At 34.4% G+C, this 21,613-nt stretch overlaps 1 long non-coding RNA gene across 2 annotated transcripts in view; it reads left to right on the top strand.

Moving 5' to 3' along the window:
• Positions 1-21,613, top strand: part of LOC105499045 (uncharacterized) — a 353,694-nt gene that overhangs the window by 144,629 nt on the left and 187,452 nt on the right. Inside the window, exon 4 of one of the 2 annotated variants that reach the window (XR_011618200.1) lies at positions 16,596-16,749. The exons of the other annotated variant lie outside the window; for it this stretch is intronic. This is a non-coding gene — a long non-coding RNA (uncharacterized lncRNA). The remainder of the gene's footprint in view (positions 1-16,595; positions 16,750-21,613) is intronic. 2 annotated transcript variants of the gene reach the window in all.

Genomic DNA, 21,613 nt, shown 5'->3' on the forward strand with positions numbered 1-21,613 from the left:
CTCATAAACTTTTCCAAATATATTTTTATTTATTTTTATATCAATGCTATACTGAATCCATATGAAATTTGACTGTATGATTTCCCTGTAATGCTTTCTTCTAGCTGCTGATATCTGGTTCCTTAACAGTGTAGGTGTATCCTTTTGATGTTTATCACTATCCTAGAGAGGAAGTTTACTCACACATTCTAACTGTGATATGCAGAGGAATGTTTCTTTGTTACCATCATTAGTTTATTTGTTAACATTATTACAGGAAACTGTTTCTTGTTTCTAAATGATACCCCCAAAACCTTATTCATGCAAATTCTAACATCCTTGTGCTCACTCCCCTAACCTGTTAACCTCTATTTCGCTTCAGACATAGAAAACAGCTTTGTCCTCTATATCATAAACCACTTATTTCCAAAGAGTTATTTCTAATGCAGGCAGAGCACACTTGTTAAATAAAATATCAGTCATTTTGATCTTTTGCATAAAATGCAGAAGGTAATATAGAATAAATGAAAAAAGAATGCTGAGCACTAAGTCAGGTGCCCTGCCATGAGATATGTGTTTTTTTGAAGACTCCAAACCATTCTGGTTTCATTTTCTCATCTATAGTACAGACTGCCTGTCACAAATTAAAGTTTGAATTAAAACTTCTATTGTGCTTTGTAAACTATGTCATTTTACAAGCATAACCAATTAGTACCATATCTAGTCAGAATTCCTCTTCCACTTTTCAGAGCCTTCTAAAACTTGGCTTTATGTTTTTCATTCAGTATTACTTACCACTTCTCCTCTGTTATGATCAGTCTCTGCTGTCCCTGCACAAGGTTCCTCCTGTTCCTTAACAAAATTACAATAGTCATTTATTTTCATTTCTGCACTTTTGCTCATGATCCTCCTCTTTCACCTGATCATTTTCCTCCAATTTTCCCTCTGATGTAAGAATATTATCAATGTAAGAAAGAAATATTAAATAAAGATAGAGAATTAATCTCATAGATCATTAGAAGCAATAGGTAATGAGGCATCAACCAGCGGGAAGTCTTGGGAGTCAAGACACAGTATTGATGAAAGAGATACCAGGTAGACATGCAGACTAATGAAAAGAGTGCAGTCAAACCTGTCTCTACATTTTGACCTAGGTGAGTTGGAAAGTGTCGATACCATTAACAAAGACTGGAAAAAATAAACAGATAATGAGTTTGTTTTGTTCATCTACAGTCTGGTCACGTAATATCTATCAAGACTTCCAGGATAATACATCTGACAGGCTTAGTCTCAAACAAGTGGCAGCTAAAGTTTAACATTGATAGTTACGTGCCCAGATGTCATAGCTTGAATCTTTATTATATATCCCTGGTGAGACAGATAAAATATTAGGCAACATTTTCTAAGGTCCTTCCTGAATTTTTACTTCCAAACCTCAGATGCTGCAGTTGCAATGGCGTGGCTTTAGTCTCAAATAAAATAGGTAACATTTTAACTTACTGACTGGTTACTATTTAATAAAAATTACCAAGTCCCAAAATACCTGTTCCTTATGGCGTCCACCTCAATTCTTCTCAGCAAATTGCATCATTTAGGATTTATCACATTCAGCTCTCCTTGTTTTGGTACTAATTCTGGAATCAGGATTGTTTCTGTTGCAATTGTCAACAGACCCAAATCAGACTGGATTAAACAACAAAGTGTATATTTAGCTCACATTGCTGTAAGTTCAAGAAACAGCTTCAACCATGGTTGGATTTAGAATTCAAAAAAGTTGTCAGGACAGAGTTTCTTTTCATCTCTTGATCTGTGCAGACTTCATTTCAAGGTTGTTTGTGGCTGTCCCACCACTCTAGTACCTTCCTTCATGGGGCATTTGACTCTACTGGTTCCATCTTTTTCATAAATTCAAGTAGATCAGTAAAGTGTTTTAAGAATGTAAATGTTGGATATGCTACGGTAAAGCCAAGATGGCCACAGGATGATATTAGAGCAAGGCTTGGAAGGCAGTTTATTAACACTGGTTGTAGATAGGAGTCACCACACCACACAGGACCCCAGGGAAAGCACCAGGTCTTGGTCTGGTGGTAGAAGTCAAGAGAGGAGGGTCAAAGTCAGAGTCTTTATTGGCATTTCCATGAGAAAGGCAAGGCAAGGAAGAATAATCAAGCTAAGTTCGGCTAGTTTGAATAATTTTATTGGGTTTTGGGCTATAGAGGTGGCTGTTTTTCTGGTACCTGGCCCTTTTGAGATTTAAGGCAGGAGAAATATGGGCTTGGTATGTGAGAGAAAATGAGGTGGTTGGATCTATAGACTGGGATTGATTGGTTTGTATATGACAGACCTGCTATAGGCCCAAGCCTTTTGCTAACACTAAGAAAGTGCTAGCTCTGAGAAGGGAAGTCTCTCACTGGCCAGCAAGCTTTTTAAGATGCCAAAACATCACAGAGTATAGAATTTTTTCAAAAAAAAAAAAAAAAAAAAAGACTGATACATAAAAAGAAAAATTTTTCTTTTTCTTGGATCTCTTACAAAAATCTCCATTTGGTTTTTCTTTTGTCATATGCCCTCTGCTTAAAAAATAATTTTGGATCATATGGTAGCTCTATTTTTAGTTTTTGTGGTGCTTCCATATTGTTTTCCACAAGGGCTGCACTAATTTACACTCCCACCAACACTGTATGAATATACCCATTTCTCTGCATCTTTGCCAGAATTTGTTATTTTTTGTCTTTTTAATAGTAGCCATTCTAACTAGAGTGAGATGATAACTCATTGTGATTTTGGTTGCTGGGTCTATATCCAGAAGAAAGGAAACCAGTATATCAAAGAGATATCTGTGTCCCCTTGTTTATTGCAGTACTGTTTGCAACAGCCAAGATGTGGAATCAACCTTAGTGTCCATTAAAGGATGAATGGATATAGAAAATGTGGTATACATACACATTGGAATATTATTCAGCTATAAAAAGATGGAAATCCTGTCATTTGCAGTGACATGGCTGGAACTGAAGGTCATTATGTTAAGTGAAATAAGCCAGGCACAAAACAAATATTGCATCTTCTCACTTATATGTGGGAGCTGAAAAAGTGAATCTTTCGAAGATAGAAGAATGATGGTTACTAGAGGCTGGGAAGGAAAAGGGGGATGAAGAGAAGTTTGTTAAGGGGTACAAAACACAGCTATATTGAAGAAATAAGTTCAAGTATTTGATAGTATAGTAGAAATATATAGTTAATAAGAATTTATTGTATATCTCAAAGTAGTTAAAAGAGAAGAATTATAATGTTCCTAACACAAAGAAAAAATAAATGTTCGAGGTGATGGATATCTCAATTACCCCAATTTGATCATTACACATAGTATACAAGTATCAAAATATCACATACACCCCCAAAGTATGTACAACTATTATATGTCAATAAAAAGACTTTGTTCAAAGGAATGCAGGACACTTGTTTGATTCTTGAAAGAAAGAATAAAAATTTAAAATGAGAACCCTGCAGAGGTGAGTCTTCGAATAAACATTTTGAATTATAGCTGAAGAAAGAAGGAATGGATATTTTGAAGGCAAGCATTAAATATATCCTAAGATATGTGTAAGTAAAATTTTACTTGTTGCTGTGGAATTAAAAATAAAAATATTTATACTTTGCGAATATATTTTATTTGAACTGCTTGATTTTTTGAGACAGATATCAGTCTCAAAAAATTTAATCGCGTACTGGAAATCATTAAAAAAAATTATATATATATTTATACCTTGGTTATCAGAAATTTAGAAGGCTAAAAACAAACATATCAATCATTTTTGTTAATTTATATATCATAATGATAACTAGTGTCGATTAATTATTATGTACTTGACACTTTATATATATTATCTCAGTTAATTCTCATAACAATCTTCTTAGAAAGATATACTAGACAATTTGTCATTCAGTTTTGACTTGCTTTTCAACTCAAGGCAGCAACGTGAAGGTGTAAGCTAAAAAAAAAAAAAACCAACAAGCTATTCATGTCAATGAGCCCTTTGCAAATAATTTATTCTATCCTCATTTGAGTTATCACTTTTCTTTTGTAATTAGAATTACTGAAACACAAGGTGGAAAGGCCAGATATGCAAGAAATTTCTACACTTAATCAATATTCATTGAAAAACATCACATTACACATCAAATCTTGACACACAACAATATTTACCTGGCTTGGACTTCTCCTGAATGAGTTTTCTAAATGTACATGGTATAAATCTTAATATAAAAAAGAAGGCCTGGATAAACATAGGCAGCTTCAGGAAATGTTATAAGAGCAATGGAACTTAAATGTGATCATAAACATGCAGAAAATGCTAGACTGCCTAATTCAATATTGCCTTCCTATCCATATATGGCAGAAGAAATTAAGAATTTGTTTAAAAACTGTAAAAATTGTTCTGAATTGGATTTCAATTACGTGTATCATTAATGAATTTATACCACTACTGGTATATTTGAATGGTTATATTAATTATAGACTTGCTTACTCTAAAAAGCAGAAACTCCACATATTTTATCAGTAGGCTTTATGTTCACATTTAAATTCTCATGTGTAAGTTTATCTTGTAAGATACCATTTCTATTAGTTATGATTTACTGTAGACAATGATTTTGTACGAAATAAATAGCTTCCCTTCAAAATAGATGCATGCTTAGTTCACCTACACGGCAGACCTCTAACTGAGAGATTTTTTTGGTGAATGGTTCTTAATTCATAAAGACAAATGCTTTCCAGAATTTCTAATTAGTGTTGTTTGTCATTTTAAGTGCACTCTCAATTTTGTACCTTTTCTGCACCCTACGTGGAGAAGAAAAGTTGTCACTTATGCTAAATTGTTTCTTAGTATTCTCTCACTTCCTGGATACTTAATATGCAATTTCTCCTCTTTGTTTCTAAACAGTGGATATGTACCGGTTGTTTAATAACAACAGATTACCTCAATTTACCATGCCACCAAGGAATGTACAAATAAAATCAATGCTAATAACAAAAATTACCCACTCATAGACATAAAGATGGCAACAATAGAAACTGTGGACTACTAGAGGGGGAAGGGAGAGAGAGGGGCAAGGGACAAAAAACTTTTGGGTACTATACTCAGTACCTGGGTGATGGGATCAATCGTACCCCAAATCTCATCATCACACAATATACCCAGGTAAAAACCTTGCCCATGTGCTCCCACAAATCTGAAATAAAAGTTTAAATTTTAAAAAATAACCAATTGCAAGCCAATTTGTTGGTGAAATTTAACCTATGGAAATGCTGCAGTCATAGGAACAAGGATGTCTTCTGCTATCAAAAGTGCTTCTTTGGTGTTGAAGATTATTTTTTTTAAATATGTCTTGGTCTTCAGTAGACTTAAAAATATTTTCATAATTGCTATTTCAGTTTTTGAAATATTCCTGATGAATTAACGTTTAATTATAATAGGGCTTCTATGTTTTCTTGTCTTTCCAAATGCTGACTATAAATCTGTTTTCTGAATATGTCATACATCATTTCTGAGTTATGCACGTTTTAAAATTAACTCAAGTTGCAAATATCCCTTTTAAAGTGCAGTAGTAATTTACAGTAAAACAGAAAAATAATTTCAATGGCAGTACTATTTCAAATACTAGTGTTGCTATTAAAACTCAATCTTTCATGTCTATATTGTGTATGAGTTTTTTGAAACAATAATGAGAACAGCATATAAGAAAATGATTTCTTATATCTTTATTTCTTATATTTGGAATGTTATGTGATATTTAATAAATAATTTAACTTAAAGATGCATGTTCAAAGCTACAGTAGTCAATACGCTGTAATTAATGAGCAAAAGAATAGTCAAAAGATTAGTGGAACAGAATAGAGAACCCAGAAAGAGGCACATATAGTAGTCAACTCATCTTTGAAAAAGGATCAAAGGCAACACAATGGAGAAATGTTTGTCTTTTCAATAAGTGTGTTGGAACAACTGGAAATTTGCTTGCAAGAAAATGAATCTAAAGATGGCCATAGACGCTTCACAAAAATTAACTCAAAGTGGATCACAGACCTAAAAATAAAACGTAAAACAATTGAACACCAAGAAAATAGCATAGAAGAAAAATCTAAATGACTTTGGATTTGGCAATAATTTTTTAGATACAATACCAAAGCCATGATTAATAAATAAAATAATTGATAATCTAGAATTAATTAATCCTAGAAACTTTTTTGTGCAGAAGGCACTGTCAAGACAATGAAAAGACAAGCACAGATTGGAAAAAAATATTTGCAAAGGACATATCAGATAAAGGCCTCATCAAAAATATACAAGAAATTCTTAACTTTCAGAATAAGCAAACAAATAACCAGATTTAAAAACGCACAGTGTATTGGTCCATTTTATGCTGCTGATAAAGACATACCCAAGACTGGGAAGAAAAAGAGGTTTAATTGGACTTACAGTTCCACATGGCTGGGGAGGCCTCAGAATCATGGTGGGAGGTGAAAGGCACTTCTTATGTGGTGACAGCAAGAGGAAAATAAAGAAGCAGCAAAAGCAGAAACCCCTAATAAACCCATCAGATCTCATGAGATTTATTCACTATGATGACAATAGCACGGGAAAGACTGGCCCCCATGATTCGATATGATTCAATTTCCTTCCCCTGGATCCCTCCCACAATATGTGGGAATTCTGGGAGATACAATTCAAGTTAAGATTTCGGTGGGGACACAGTCAACCCATATCACACAGCAGAGAAAACAATCAACAGAGAGAAAAGACAACCTGTAGAAGGGAAGAAAATATTTGCAAACTATTAATGTGATAAGGGAGTATTACTCAGAATATACAAGGAACTTCATCTCAACAACAAAATAACAGTCTGATTTTTAAAATGGGCAAAATGTGTGGGACAGACATTTCTCAAAAAAAGACATACAAATAGCCAAAAAATGTATGAAAAAAAGTTAAACATCACTGATCATCAGGATAATGCAAATCAAAACCACAATGACATATCATCTTACTCCAGTTAGGATGGCTATTATGAAAAAGATAAAAAATAACAAATGTTTGCAAGGATGTGGAGAAAGGAAAACTCTTATACATTGTTAATGGGAATGTAAATTAGTACAACCACTGTGGAGAATGGTATAGAGGCTTCTCAAAAAAACTACAGATAGAACAACCATATAATCTAGCAATACCACTACTGGGCATTTATCCAAAGGAAAAAAATCAATATATTGAAGAGACATATGCAACTTGATGTTTATTGAAGCACTACTCATAATAACAAATATATGAAATGAACATAGATGTCCAACAACAGATGGATGGATTTAAAGAATATGGTGTATATATACACAATGGAATACTATTTGGCCATAAAAAGAATAAAATCCTGTCATTCCTGGCAACCTGGAGGGGACTGAAGGACATTATGTTAAGTGAAATAAGCCATGAACAGAAAGTAAAACACCACAGTCACTCATATGTGGAAGTTTAAAAAAGTTGATCTCATAAAAGTAAAAAGTGGAGCAGAGGATACTAGAAGCTGGGAAGAGTAGGGTGAAAGGGAGATAGACACTTGTTAAAAGATAGAAAACTACAGCTAGATAGGAAAAATGAATTCTAGTTTTCTACAACGTTGTAGGATGACTATAGTTAACAATAATATGTTATGTGGTTTCAAATGGCTAGAAAGACTATATTAACTGTTCCCAACACAAGGAAAGGAAATTATAAATGTTTGAGAGGATGGATATGCCTATCACTTTTATCTGATACTATGCATTATATGTATTGTAATGTCATTATGTACCCCATAAATGTGTATAATTATTATGGGACAATTAAAAATAAATTAAAAAATAAAAACTAGCAAAAGACCTGAACAGACATCTCACTGAAGAATATATACAAATGGTAAGTAAGTATATGAAAAGATATTCAAATTCATATGTCATTACGGAATTACAAATTGAAACAACACTGAGATAAATCTACATATGCATTAGAATGACAAAAATCCAAAACACTGAAAAAACTAAATGTTGGTGAGGATATGGAGCAAAAGGAACTCTCATTCATTGTTGACTGAAATGAAAAATGGTACAGCCACTTTAGAAGACATTTCGCCAGTTTCTTACAAAACTAAACACACTCTTATCATACAACCTAGCCATCACATTCCTTGACATTTACACAAAGGAGCTGAAAACTTATGTCCATCCAAAAAACTGCACATGGATGCTTATGGCACCTTTATTTATAATTACCAAAACTTGGAAGTGATCAAGATGTCCTTTAGCAGGTAAATAGATAAATGAACTGTGGTACATCCAGACAATGGAATATTATTCATCAGTGAAAAGAAATGATCTGTCAAGCTATGAAAAATCACATGACTTTTGATTTTTACTTCTCCTAATATCATCCCTCAGTTTTGATTATTCTTTTATACCACACTATGGGCTACTCTGAGCACCCCCATGTTCCTCCAGGAGGAGAGATATGACATTAATTTAATTAATATGTCATTAAAAAGATGGTGGCATCCTCGATTTTTATTATACAAAGAAATTATATGATTCAGATAGTATTACTGATGTATCAAAACCACTTATTAAGCTAATAAGTATCAATCACATATGTGTGTGTGTGTGTGTATGATAACTGTGGATATTAACTGAAGATAAAAATCAGTTAAGAACCATGCAAAAACCCACACTAAAGAAGAAAATCTCTTGGAGTTGAAGCAAAGACATGAAAAGGCATATCACTATGCTGAGAATGGAAATAATCATTTATATTATTAAGACAAATATTTCTGGGGATGATGTAAAGTCGTGGCTGTTTTGTTATTATGTATAACTTGTGCTCATTTGTTTATTCAACAAATATTTTTGGCAAGCACTATGTACCCAGCATGGCACAAAATGTATGGTATTGGTGTACACAGCCAATTGAAATGAAGTCCTGGCCCATAAGCTTGCAGCCTGCCCTGAAAGGACAAAATTATTATTACGGCTAATATGAAAGTATGATCTCTGTGCCCACACTCTTGTAATATGAACCAGTGCAATGTCCAATTCCCGAAGAGATTTTAAAATTCCTCTTTATACATTCAAATCATAACCTTCCAAATTTTAATGTGGACAAATTTTCCTCTTTCTGTATTGAGTATGGCTCTTCTGCATTTAACTTGGTGAGACCCTGAGAACTGTCCCTTGAGTGACATTCCTAGTTCTCACTTGCCTGGAGAGCAATGAATTCTTCTTGCTTTTGTAAGCACTGGTGGTCTTAGTGATTGATCTGACAGTAATAAACCCATTTATGAATACAACAGGGAGTAATTATTAATAGACAAGAGATGGTCAATCCATTTTCAGTTATGTTGCATTGATCAGACCACAGGACATTTACGTGAGTTAATTGGTTTTGATGCATGTGTTGTAAACGTATTAGGGCTAATGAAGCTGATGACTTTAACCCAATGCTCATTTACCATTTCCAAAATTCTAGGGCCCTCAAGAATTATGCTAAACCTACTCTGTTTGTGCTCTATAAATGAAATAACAAAGCCTAGATGACAGCACATCTGTTTACAGCATGGTTTACTGAATACTTTAAGCCCACTGTTGAAACCTACTTTCAGAAAAAGAAAGATTACTTTTAAAATATGACCACTCATGGATACTCCAACTGGTCACCCAAGGTCTCTAATGGAGATATACACAAAGATTAGTGTTGTTTACATGCCTGTTTACATGACATCCATTCTGCAGCCCATGCATCAAGGAGTAATTTTGACTTTTAAGTCTTATTCAAGAAATACATGTTTAAAGGCTATAGCTGCCTTAGTGATTCCTCTGATAGATACGGAAAAAGTAAATTGAATACTTTCTGGAAAGAATTCACCATTCTAGATGCCATTAAGAACATCCATTATTCATGAGGGGAAGTCAAAACATTGATATTAATAGTTTAGAAGAAATTGATTGTAACCCTCATGAATGACTTTGAGGAGGTCAAGACTCCAATGGAGAAAGGCACTATAGATGTGCTGGAAATGGCAAGATAACTAGAATTAGAAGTGGAGTATGAAGATATTAGTGACTTGCTGCAATCTCATGATAAAACTTCAATGAATGAGTAGCTGCTTCTTATGATTGAACAAAGAAAATGGTTTCTTCAGATGTTATCTACTCCTGGTTAAAATATTGTGAATGTTGTTGAAACGACAACAAAGGATTTAGAATATTATGCAAATTTAGTTAATAAAGCAGTAGCAGGCTTTGAGAGGATTGATTCCAATTTGGGGTACTATTCTCAGTAGTACCTGGGTGACAGGAACATTATTACCCCGAATCTCAGCATCATACAATATACGCAGGTAACAAATCTGCACGTGTACCTCTTGAATCTAAAATAAATGTTTGGGAAAAAAATAAATTTTAATGTGGGTAAAATGCTGTCAAACAGCATCGACTGCAAAAGAGAAATCTTTCTTGAAGGAAGATTCAATCAATGCAGTGAACTTTATTGTCGTATTTTAAGAAATTGTCACAGTCACCCCAACATTCAGCAACCACCACCCTGATCAGTCAGCAACCATCTACATCAAGGCAAGACCCTCCACTAGCAAAAATTACCACTGGCTGCTGAGGGCTCAGATGATTGTTAGCACTCTTTAGCAATAAAGTATGCTTTAATTAAGATGTGCACATTGTTTCTTTAGCCATAAGCTACTGCATACTGAGTAGACTACAATATATCATAAAAGTTACTTTCATGTGCACTGTGAAACAAAAAATTTATGTCACTCACTTTCTTGTGATATTTGTTGTACTGCAGTGGCATGGAACTGAGTCTGAAATATCTGTGAGGTTTGCATGTTAACTAATATAATTCTAAAAAGGTGAGAATGACTGGGTTTAGGGGATTATTCTTCATTCCTCTCTTCGCTAGTAGAAATTTGAAGTATATGCTATTCTACCTAATATTTATTTTGAAACACTCTCCCAAGTCCTGTCCATTATCAGGACCATGTTGCAAATAACTCTCAATTTTTTAGAGTATTTTGACTGTATATTTTTTCTAGTTTATAAATGTTATATTTTTCTGTCTGAAATGGCCTCCAGTGGAACCAGATATCAAGAAATATCTGAATCCTCAGGACTTACAGACTGAATTCACAAGACACCCAAAGGTGTCAAGAAAACATAAGGGACAAGGCCATAGTGTCAAACTCTCTACTCCCCATTACCAACTGTGCACTATTTTTTTTTTCATTTAAAACATTAGTTTTAACATTTCAAAGTGATATAAGTACATATTTTGAAAGTCAGATTATAAAATATGTATAACAGAGTATTAGTTACTGCTCCTCTCCTCCTAGTCCATTTCTAGAGACAATTATTTTCCACTCCCTTAGCTGTTTTTTATTGTATTTTTCCCATCTGCATATTTCTTTTATTTCCCTTTTATTTTTAGTTGACAGATAATAATTATACATATTTATGAGATATAGGATGATGTTTCAATATGTGTATACAATATATAATGATCAAAATGAGATAATTAGCAAATGTGTCACCTCATTTATTCTTTGTGTTATGAATGTTCAATATCCTATCTTCTAGCTTTCTGAAAATATACAGTAAGTTATAGTTCATAATATTCACCCTACAGTGCTACAGGACACTAGAACTGATTTATCTTATCTAGCTTTAGTTTTGTATTCCCTCACCAACCTCTGCCCATCTTCCTCCCTTTCCCTTCTTAGCTTTTAATAACTGCAATTCTACTCTCTACTTCAATGAGCTCATTTTAAAAACTCCAATATATGAATGAGAACATTCTGTATTTGTGGTATTTATGTTTCTGTGCTTGATATATTTCACTCAACATGATAATTCCTCAAGGCTCATCCATGTTGCTACAAATAATAGTATTTCATTCTTTTTTATAGCTGAAGAGTATTCCACTGTATATTGGAAGAGGTTTTAAATTTGATAAGTTTAAAATGTTTCTCAGGCAGTTTTTATTGTTTTCATTTTCTTGTGAAAACATTGCTTAGAATGTCAATTTTTACACAGCCGTAGTCCTAATTCCTATGATTATCTATTGAGCAATGTACAATCAATTGTACATTGTACCTTCTGAAAATCTGAATGCGAGACTACTCTTTTTTATATTTTGTTTTAGCCTAAGAATCCAAAGGTGTTGGAAAATAATTCAAGTACAGAAAACTGTTGCATTGTAAAAATTACATATGCTGATTTGGAATTTGGTTGCAGATTTTCTGAACCTTGGTCAAGTGTCTGTCAATTTACTCATGCATTTACGCCCTTATTTCAACAGAGTTTGTGACAGAGGAGACAGGAAGGTACTGGTTAGGCAGATAGTTAGGATGCACCGTAGAAGTCCCTCCAATAAAAGAGCAGCCTGGAGTAAATCAAGCTGCAAGCGCAGATAAGAAAGCAAGGTTCAACACCTTTGTTTTTGGTGCAACCAGCGAGCTCTGCCTATACATGGTGGGCCTCAGTGAGCACATTCCTTTCCTTTTTGGGCATACACAGATAAGGGAACTTGCACAAGAGGGCTTGCCTAAGACTGGCCTACAGTTGTATATATAAAAAAGGTTACATGGAGCCAGACATGTCCACAGTGGAAAATTCCATCCCCTGACCCATGTACAGTAAGGGAAATAAAACAATACGTAGTAACTCAGGCTAAGGACCCACATATGCACTAGAGGAATGAGGTGGAGCTAACAAGAATTTGCACCTTATGCAAATAAGACACCCAGCCCAAACTGTTTTTTTTGTGCCCTATGCAAATGAAATACCCCGCTCCATTCATTTGTTTATAAGTTTTTGCATTCAAGTGTGAAACGGCAACCCTCTCAGACACTCCTCCGCTGTGGAGAGCTTTCCTCTTTCACTCATTAAACTTTTGCTCCAACCTCACCCTTGGTGTCTGTGATCCTTAATTTTTTTGGTTGTGAGGCAAACAACTCTGGGTATTACTTCAGACATCAAGACTGCTCCAGTGACTGTATACTGCTTCATTTGTATGTGTGTGTTTATGTGTACTTACATTTATTTTACTATGTGTTTTTGGCCACAAGGTAGCGAATTGACTTAAAGAGCATTCATGAATTAATTAATAAGCCCAAATGCTTTTCAAGCTCACATGACTTAAGTGAAATATTTAATAAATTGGCTTTAAAATTGTTGGTAAAGTAATAATAGAAATGTCTTAAGAATTGTCAACATACATTTTTGTTTGCATTTATTAATCAATTTCATACTCACCCCTGTCAAATACTATAGTGTCAAAATTTGGCATAAGGGTTATAAAACTGTAAACCCAGCCCAAAACAATGATCTTTGCTTGGGTGATGTTTGATAAATAAGACATTTAATATTGTTGGTTTAATAGAAACAGCTACATCTTGAATTATTTGTAAAATAAGCACATATTTAATCCTGAGCTTATATTACTCAGGTAAACACCTGAAATTCACAGGCTATAAAAATGGTAAACGGGAACATGATTTTAGATGATGACTATCACATTTTTTATAAATAATCTAGCTAAATTATTAAAATAACATTAGATAAATGAAATTAATACTTGTAAATGAACTTGTCATAATTTAGAATCTAAAGTTAAATTAAACAATAGACATTTCATTAAATGTCAGGTTATTCTCCAATTTAAAAAAATAAAATTACATTATAGGAAAATGTTCCTTCTAAAAAATGTCTTCTTAAAAAGTAAATAATTTTTGTCTAATTCAGAGCTTATTTAAAGGTTATATATAAAACCAGGTAAAAGGAATCAGGAAACAAGAAAGATGTGAAGAAAATTATAGACATCAAAAGGTATTTTTGATAACAAAGCTTAAATGAAAAGTAGTTTTATATGAGAAAGAATTTTACATGGTGAATTTTTTTCTCCTAAAGTAAAAGGGACTGGGTTGTTCAAGAAAGATGGATATTTAGTGAAAACCAGAAAGTTCAAGCATGTTAAGAATGGTTTCTGTAAGTTGTAATAAGATCAGTAAAAAAGAAATTTATAAAAATGTTATTTGATTAAGGAGGCTATAATTAAAATAAATTATAATAATTTTTCTAAAAATTGGACTTTCGTATAACAAATATACATACAAAACTGAAGAACAGGTTAGAACAAGATTTTATTAAAAATATTGTTACTCTTAATACAAGTAGTTTTAATTTTTAATTTTTTTTTTTTGAGATGGAGTCTTGCTCTGTTACCAGGTGGCACGATCTCAGCTCACTGCAACCCCCACCTCCCAGTTCAAGCAATTCCCCTGCCTCAGCCTCCCAAGTAGCTGGGATTAAAGGCACGCACCACCACACCCAGCTAATTTTTTGTATTTTAGTAGAGACAGGGTTTCAACATGTTGGCTAAGATGGTCTCGATCTCCTGACCTCATGATCTACCCACCTTGGCCTCCCAAAGTCCTGGGATTACAGATGTGAGTCACTGTGCCTGGCCTAATGTTTAAATTTTTGAATATGTTTCTTCTTCAAATTATTCAGATTGGTATCTCAGAAGTTGTACCCTGCTGCTTCAGTTGCTTCTCTGTTTTGAGAAGGCCTTGAATGGAAACTGTCTCTTTCAACTTTTATTGGCTCCTGTAACATTTTTAAATTAATGCTCTAAAGTAAGGGAGAGACTTTTTGAAAACAAGGACATTAAAAATGTTTTGCATTTGCTTTTTTCTGTAAGTCTGCTATGTCTATATGTTTACATATGACATGTCAAAGTTCTTTTTCACGTCAAACTATATGAAAGAGCTCTAATGAATTGCCTTAAAGAATTTAATACTTAACCAGATTTGACAGAATCTAGGTCAGATGCCTTGTAGTTCACATGACTAGTAATCTTTGGAAAGATTAATTTGGTAAATGTAATGTCAATTCTCCAGTAATTTAAAATCTGGAAGTTATGTTATGTTTAAGTAATCCTAGTTTGGTTTTTTTTTCCCCGTTGGGAATTTGGATTACTAAGGCTTAAAATAGTAGGAGAATAAAAGGTATTTTTGCTAAAGTTTATAAAAACACAAGGATGTAGATTTTGCTAAAGATAATGTATTTTTTTAATTTAATAGACTATTTTAAAATACTTTAAAATAAAGAAAAAATTCTATAAATAAAACTAAATGGATAGAGAGAAATATATAAAGATGAGAGATTAGAATCCTTGACTCTGGGGTGGCCACGTGGTCACCAATGATATGGAGATGCAGTTGGACTGCATTCAGTTACTAAAGGTAAGTTACCAGTGGAATTTGGAGATGGATCATACTCCTACATTCAATGGATGCCTACAGATGTGCAAACTAATAAGTAAAAAGCAAAATATTCAATCTCTTGGTTATTATCTGTAATAGTTAAAATAAAAGTGAAAAAGTACTTGCTTGGTCCTTAAGGCCAGACCAAGACCTGATATGGGTCTGTCCCAGTTCAGACCACAAGCCTCCAAGTTATCCACAAAAGGTACATCTGAGACCTGTGGTTGCCATGAAGATAGTCAATGTGGGGAAAGGTCAAAACCAAGTAACTCTTAAAATGAGAGGGTATAATGTAAAGGAGTTGTTCTATTTTGTAGATTGTTATCATCGACTTCCTGAGAAAACTTTACTATAGTGGATTGAAAAAATAATTACTTTAAGATAAATTTGACCTCAATTCTCTCCAGCAATTTAAAATCTAAAGGTTACGTTATGTTTAAATTAAGTAATCCTAGTTATATAATTATTAAAATCCTTAATTTTAAATGGTACAGAATGAAAGAGTGTGTTTTGGTTACACTCACTATTAAACAATTGCTGATGAATATATGTGATCCAAATGCACAGGAGATTATTCCTGAGGGAATAACCAGCCTAATGGATCAGATAAACACCACTGTAAGATCTGTTTACCCTGAGAAGGGGACTATTCAACTCTCCCTATAAAATGCCAAGTGGTGTACTACAGATGAGGCAGTCGATATGCTTCATATGCAAGCCATATGGAACTGGCTTTATCATGTGTGGGATATTCTCCCACTGAATATGCCTATTGTTCAGGTCATTGGAAATTTGGGGGTTAAGGGGGTGCCTTTTACATGGGCACTCTGGGTAACATTACTTCCACAGAATCATACAACTGTTTGAGTAGCCTTATCTAATTTGCTATCCCTCATATGTCTTGCAGATGCTTAAATAAAACGTTGAGGGTAATTCTAAAATTTGGGAAAGGCAAATGGAGTGATGAAAATATTTGAATGGTTATTAAGACACGATAAGATAAAAGCTGAGGTGGCCAAAGCAAAGGTCTTAAGACACCATTTGCCCCAGATTGGAAAATTTAACAAAAGGCAAAGGTTATGATGAGAAAGCTCACATTGCCTGGTGCAATGTTGAGACAAACTAAGATAGAGACTTAGAAAAGGTCCTGAATCCCTTGGCCCAACCCCTTGCTGGGGACCCAAATCCTTTTTATGTAGGATCTTACTACCTGGGGAATGCAAGGAAGAGAGTACTCACAAGCAAGGAACCTCTTTTTCCTCTAGGACTGATTTTTACTATATGAAGAGCTGCTAGATTCTACAGTGCCTGATAGACAGCTCTCATTTAACAAGAGTTGTTTGGCTTGTGGACAACAGTTCCAAGATTGACAAATGGCATCCTGTTTGGAAGCTGCTACACTAATTAAAGAAGAGTCAGGTAAATTTTTTCATCTGAATTATTTATACTTTAGAGCAATTGAATAAAATATATTTCTGTGAGCAAATTTATCTCTCACTGAGTTCTCCAAAATTCAGAATCTGTTTGTGAGTATTCTGATATTTATGACAATATAGTTATTCGCATAAGTTTCATAAGAGTTTTTTTTTTTTAAATGACAATTGGAGACACGGTTTACTTTTCTAAGGCTTTGATTAGAATAACGTATTTTTAGGTAAAGTTCCAGCAAAGCCAACTTAAAAGGAACCTATATGGCCAATCAATTCTTGCTGTAGTTTATGCAAATATTCAGGCCAAGTATAATAAGCCTAAAACTTACTTTGCATACAAATTGGTCTTACTGTTATTTCTCTTTAATAGAAAAGAAGGGCTATTAAGAGAAATTGTTTCAAAAGAAAAGTGTAACACTTGTTACTAAATTTCAGTCCTGATTTTTGTTTTGGAGTGCAGGCTGAATCATGAATTACTTCTTGGCTATAGTAACCCTCTAAAGAGTACCAGATTATAATTTTTCTTTATATTTTTAGTTGACAGCCTGATTGAATAGTTTCCTTTTTCTGTTCTTACACACAAATACTCTTTCGATTTTCAAAATATTAATGTTATTTGTCTCTCCTTTTTTTTTAATTCCAAGGAAACCAGTATCATGATATTCTGAAAACTAGAGATGCAAATCTCTCTCATGTGGCATGCCACTGGGCCTGATCTGGTTTTCACTATAAATGCCCTGCTATTAAGAATATACCAGCACCTTCCCTCTAGGCCCATAGACTATCATGAAAGAGGTGGGTACATGAGATTGTATGGGCCAGTTTTGAGGGACAGACTTAGTTCAAACCCTTCAAATCAAGGATGAGTACACAGATGCCTACACAGCTGGTAAAACAAGGGACTTTGCCTTCTGAGCTATTATGTGGCAGCTTTTCATCCGCCCCAACCATAAAGAATTTCCTGCTTTCCATAAAATAGAAAGAAAATAATTACTGAAAGGATAAAGATACCTCATGAGAAAACCTCCTGGATATAATATTTCCAGTTATGAGTTGTACAGATAGATATATATTTAAAGAAATATTTTTTTCGGAACAGTGCTTATGTTTTGTATAGCTAACTGCTACAAATCTGTAACTAAAATCAAGATTACAGTAGCTCAATGCACAGAAGTTAAAAAGTAACTTTTGTAATCTCACCTTTGGATTTTTATTTCTTGGCTTTTTACTTAAAAGAAAATTAAGGGGTAATGAATGCCTGTTCATATCCATTCCTATCTGGCCAAGAACATTTAATTTGCAGAAGTCCTTTGACTCTATGTTCCTCAGCCACAGAGAATCCCATTCCAGGGTGGGATCCCGGGCAGGCAGCCACACTACCCTGGCAATGCTATGGGACAAAATAAAAATTGGATGCCTCTTGATGTTGCCTCTGGCAAATCTTGGCCGGAAGGGGGAGAATGTAAAGTAAAAATAAAATTATAACACCTCTCAACCATCTGAATAAACCCCTTCTCTTGGCCAAGGGCATTCCAAAGTTAACCTGAAAAACTAGTTCAGGCCATGATGGGAAGGGAGGGTCAGACATGCTTCATTATACCCTCCTCCCTTTTGGAATTCAGAAAAAGTTGACCAACATTAACATCAACATGGAGCTTTAGTCTGCTAAAATGTATACACACACACACACACACACACACACACACAATCTATTCTCTCTGAAGCCTGCTACCTAGAGGCTTCATTGGCATGATAAAACTTTGCTCTCTACACTCCTATCATTATAACCTAGGCATCCCTTTCTATATATATATAATATATATAAAATAAATGTATATATAGTGTGTGTATACATATATCTACACACATATATATACATATATATATATGTATATATAATTGACTTGCATTGTTTTTTCTTTTACATTCTTATGTAATTCCTTCCTAAAAAACAGTTATGAGGCTAACTTCCATGAATATTGTAGGGTCCACAGTTGAGAAGTAGCTCTCAAAAGGAAGTCATAGGACTCCTCTCTGGCAGGGATGTGAAGGATATACAGAATTGGTTTGTGAGCCTCAGGCAGTCTTGTCCTGAGGCTACATCAGTATCCTCAGGCTTACATTGCATGGCATCTCCATATAAGTTGTAGCCTCAGGCAGAAGTTGTCTACAATTTTTCACCCTACTTTAATGAATTATAGCTCCTGGATTTAAGAAGTGAAGCCAAGTTTATTTCTGCATTTCACACAGAAAACCTCTAGCTTTTCTTACCCCATAAGAAGTGAAGCTGTACCTCCCACTGCCTGCTTTGGAGTAGGTTACTTCAATTCCATTAACCACTCTAGCTTTCTATTTTGTCTCTGCTATATAAAGATGTGTTTATTTTGTCTATGTTCCTTTGATGTTTTATTTTTGTAGTTAATCCATCATTGCCAAGTTCATAGAACAGTAAAGGGTACATCAAAGAAAGAATATAGTTTGCTATTTTTACCTGTGTTTCCAGGTTAATTTTAACTACACATTCCATTAGAATTTTTCTAAGTTTAGTAATAAAGGAAATCCTGCAACTTCCAAGTGGAAATAGCTGTAGAATTTCCACAGATTTGAGGACTAAGCTCTGATTTTTTTTTTCTTCTCTTTCCCAAATTCCTATCTAAGGGGTCTGGGGAGTCATGCCCTACAAACCGTAAATTCTCATCAGATGGGTTTTACCTAACCCTATATATCGTGACTTACTTTCCAATCTGACTCTGGAATAACATTACGAGACAAGGAAGAAAATAAAAATATTTTACTCAAAAACATGTTTCTCTGCCATATCGTGAAATGGCCCTGCAAAACCATATCTTTGTAGGGGAAAACCTGCATCTGTAAAGAATCTTTATTAACATAGCTAGATCTTTTTCTTCCAGGCCCTCCCAATCCTGGAGAAATTAACTAAAAGTCTAGCACCTTTTAAGGACTTGAAAAGGAAACATTTGTCATCTGTTGTCTCCAAGGGCAGCCACTATAAGACTTCAAAAGAATCTTGGTGTCCACAATCTTTTATCTTAACCTGAACATTTCCTTTCTAATGATACCAGGTCTTTAGACAAACTCAACCAATTGTCAACCAGAAAATGTTTAAATTTACCTATAGCCTGGAAGTCCCTGCTTTGAGTTGTCCTGCCTTTCTGAACCAAACCAATGTATTTCTTAAATGTATTTGATTGATGTCTCATGAATCCTTAAAATATAAAAAACCAAGCTGCACCCTGACCACCTTGGGCACATGTTCTCAGAAGCTCCTGAGGGGCTGTGTCACAGGCCATGGTACTCAAATTTGGCTCAGAATAAATCTCTTCAAATATTTTACAGAGCTTGACTCCTTTCATCATAAGATTTAAGCATATCTGTTATCATCAGTGATTAATATTCTTTTTGCTCTGTTTTGAGGAATAAGCTCTGATTTTTTATCTGGCCCAAATTCCCACCTAAGAGGTCTAGGGAGCCATGCCCTATAAACCACAAATTCTCATCAGATGGGTTTTATTTGACCTTATGTATTGTGACTTACCTTTCAATCTGACTCTGGCATAAAATTATGAGACAGAAAAAATATTTAACCCCAAAATATATTTCCTTGCCATACTTTGCAATTGCCCTGCACAGTCTCTTGTGGGAAAAATCCACAATCTATAAAGAATCCGCTTCCCCCTTTGTTTTCCTTCCTTTCTTTCCAATCCAGAAGATAATCATCTAAGAGCCAGGCACCCTTTTAGGTCCAATAAGAAATATTTTGCAACCTGCTCTTTCTCTGAACTTTGCTATCTGAGAGATTCCTCTGCACAATAAAACTTGCTGCCCACAATCCTTTATCTTAACCTGAACACTTCTTTCCATTAATCCCAGGTCTTCAGATAAACTCAACCAATTGTCAACCAGAAAATGTTTAAATTTACCTATAACCTGGAAGCCCCTGCTTTGAGTTGTCTCGTCTTTCTGAACCAAACCAATGTATTTTTCTATTTTTTTATTTTTTAGACAGAGTCTTGCTCTGTTGCCAGACTGGAGTGCAGTGGCGCGATCTCCTGACCTTGTGATCTGCCCACTTTGGCCTCCCATAGTGCTGGGATTACAGGCGTGAGCCACCACACCCAGCCCAGTGTATTTCTTAAATGTATTTGATTGATGTCTCATGCCTCCCTAAAATATACAAAACCATGGGAACATGTTCTCAGGACCTCCTGAGGGCTGTGTTACAGGCCATGGTCACTCATATTTGGCTCAGAATAAATCTCTTCGAATATTTTACAGAGTTTGACTCTTTTCGTCAACAGTTTCAAAAGATGCTTAGCATATAAAGTGTTACGCAAAACTTTTCAATTCAATCAACTTGTTAAGGATATTGGAACTGGGATTTTCTCATCAGCTATCACTTGAGGAGTCTTGGTCTCTACATTATAGAATTAGTTAAGTGAAATTTATACCTTTTTCTTCCTGTGTTAACAGATTATCACTGAAATGAAATTGTTGAATCTTATACTTTTGCTTATCATGTAACAGGTTTCTGAGTAAATCTCCATTTTGAAGTCTTAAAATATTGCTTATAGAGCTTTTAAGCTGAGGGCCTTATTTCAAAATTATATCTACAAGGAGCTATTTCTTTCATCTTCTAAGAAGAGCCTCATTAACCTAAAGCAAAATATTAGCCGGTGATCTAACTTGTGAGTAAAGCTGAATCTTCATACTTAGATGGGTTTGAACTAAGATTATATGATAGATTAATTCACTCTCCTGGATCTCAGCTGAGAATGTTCTCTAATATGGCTCAAGTCACTTAACCACAGGTGGGGAATCCTATGTCTCCAGGT

This window comes from Macaca nemestrina, chromosome X (genome assembly GCF_043159975.1).
Source record: "Macaca nemestrina isolate mMacNem1 chromosome X, mMacNem.hap1, whole genome shotgun sequence".
NCBI lineage: Eukaryota > Metazoa > Chordata > Mammalia > Primates > Cercopithecidae > Macaca > Macaca nemestrina.